We start from the raw sequence: 2780 nt of genomic DNA, 5'->3' as shown, positions 1-2780 counted from the left end.
ATGACCTTAATTCCATCTTCCAAGTTGTTTTTGCCATGCAGTCTATAACATATTCATGTGCTCCAGAGCTGAGGGCAAGGGCATCTTTTGTGGACCATCATTCTGCCCATCATACTGTGGCACGTTGGGGCGCCTGGGTGGCTCAGTCGGTAAGCATTTGCCTTCAGCTCAGGTCATGATCCCAGGGTCCTGGGATGGAGTGCCATGTCAGGCTCTCTGCTCAGCAAGAAGTCTGCTTCTCCCTCTCCCCCTGCTAGTACTCTCTCTTGAATAAATAAGTAAAATAAAATAAAAATAATGTGGCACCTCTGATTTGTGCTGGGGACCAGTTGGAGTCCGAGTAGTGACAGAAGAGGAGAATGAACTTTATAAGCAAGAATGTACAATTAATCAAACCTCCTAAAGGCAGCTCTGATTGCGTACTAAACCTGTGGCCAGTGGTGAAAGCAAGAGTGTGGGTTCAAGGGGTCAGTTTTGTGAGAAACGGAGCAACGTACAGATTTATTAAAGCGGTAAATAGGGGAAAGTGAAAAAAGCTGAAAGTAACAATGGGCAAGTATTAACTTGACAGTGCTGAGTTCTTAGTTTAGAAGAAAGGGGGGAATTATATTTAAAAAGGGGTAAGTAGAGCCGAGCAAATGAAATGCGTGCATAAAAATATGTGACAAGGGATTGATCCCACAAATTTATTAATATCTCTTACAAATTGGTAAGAAGATGAAAAGTTCAAGACATATGGACAAAGGAAACTAGCAAACAGGCAATTTGTAATTGAAGAACCATCAGCGCTCAATGATACATGCAAGCACTTAATTTCATATATATATATAAATAATTCAAATACCAAACTTAGGCAAAGATTAAAATTTACCTAAAAAGAACATTTTCCTGGAGATACAACTTCTTTTTTTTTTTTTTTTAAGATTTTATTTATTTATTCGACAGAGAGAGAGACAGCCAGCGAGAGAGGGAACCCAAGCAGGGGGAGTGGAAGAGGAAGAAGCAGGCTCGTAGCGGAGGAGCCTGATGTGGGGCTCGATCCCAGAATGCCGGGATCACGCCCTGAGCCGAAGGCAGATGCTTAACCGCTGTGCCACCCAGGCGCCCCTGGAGATACAACTTCTAAACAATTATCTCAAGGAAACAAGCAGAAACATGTACAAAAATTACGTATAAAACTATTCATCAGAGTATTATGTACGTATAGTAGAGAAAAAATGAAAAGGTCATATGTAACTAAAACTATTCTCTGTGTTTGCAATGAATGCCTTATGTAATCATTGTTTAATGTTTGTAGCCAAACATGTGAACATGTTTTGGTATTGGAAATAAATGAAAAATCTATTCAAAATATTTTGAAAAAAAAAACCAAAAAATCAAGCTATAGAGATTTCCCTAAGAACAGAGATTTGAAAAGTAATTTGAGAAAGACATTCAAGTGATAGTGAAGCCAGCAGAAAGCTGCTTTAAAACCTTTTGGAAGAACTCAAGGTGCAAATATAGAACTATTTGGAAAGAGTAAACGAGGATAAAGGCTAAAACACAAATTCGAAGCAAGCTTATAAATGCATCTGGTTTCATGAAGATTAGGGCAAACATGAAATTTAGAAAGATACTATCATGAATTGAGTTAGATTTAGTCATTAGTTTTCATTTAATGATTCAGAATTAACTGTGATTTCTCATTTAATGGATAAGATTTATGGTACTATACAAGATTGAAAATATTAGTAATTAATAGAAAAGGCTTGGTAAAGACATATGATCACTCATTCAAAGACAATTCAATATTGGAAATGAGGCGTGATTATTTTACATCCGGCAGAAATTTATAACGCTAAATTGATAGTAACATTTAACTATAGGAAGAGAATGTAAATTTCACTCAGAGTTCACACAATGAGTAATGAATAATCAACCGAGGAATAATTGCAGTCATAAAACATCATTATTCATACACTTTACCTCTCAGGGCATCTTTGCACCATACTTGAATATGGAGAGACTTGCATAGAGATGGAGAAATGGTCACTAATAGTCAACACCAAAAAGACACAAGATCATAAATGCTCGGGTAACAAAATGCAAAAGATATAAGATACAAAAATTAAAGAACATACATTTCCCTAATTTCAAGATATTGACCTCAAAAGTATGGGGCTACAGTTTTTAGAGAGATTAAACATGAAGGCATTTTCCACGTGTGGAAACACAGGCATTTTGGTTTTCCTCCAAAGAATGATTCATTTTCTCCATTATGTCCTTTCTAAAAATCCACTCTTTAGCCAAACCTTACAATTCTGTCCAAAACATTATTTCCAGTAATCTAGTCTTTCAATATTTCTTACATGCTACAACATTATATGCTGTGTGTGAATCCCCATATCCCATGCCAAATTTTATGTTTTGCAACTCTTGAAGCAAGAGTTCTACTGTCCTATGGAAGTAATTCACTATTGAAAAGAAGAAGTTGATTAAAAAATCTTTGAAATGTCTTAATAAGCATTACCTTTCTCCTTGAAGTCATGTTCAAGGGATATCAAGATCGCTACCTGTATCTGCCCTCAGTCAGGGGCTGTGTGATGATGCTTAGGGAAGTCCAATGGAAGGAAAAGACAGGGATCCCCCCAAGTCCAGGAACATGACCATTTGATTATTTGGGATTTTCTGAAGAGATATAATAAGACTGTTTCTTAATCAATATTTAATTATAAGCTAGAGAGTTCATGGGGGTCACCTAAAAGGAAAATCTTTGTTAGGAGGCTCAAGGGGCTCCCCAA

Source organism: Ursus maritimus, unplaced genomic scaffold, assembly GCF_017311325.1.
Source record: "Ursus maritimus isolate PB19 unplaced genomic scaffold, ASM1731132v1 scaffold_12, whole genome shotgun sequence".
NCBI classification, from domain to species: domain Eukaryota; kingdom Metazoa; phylum Chordata; class Mammalia; order Carnivora; family Ursidae; genus Ursus; species Ursus maritimus.
This window is presented reverse-complemented; position numbering follows the sequence as displayed.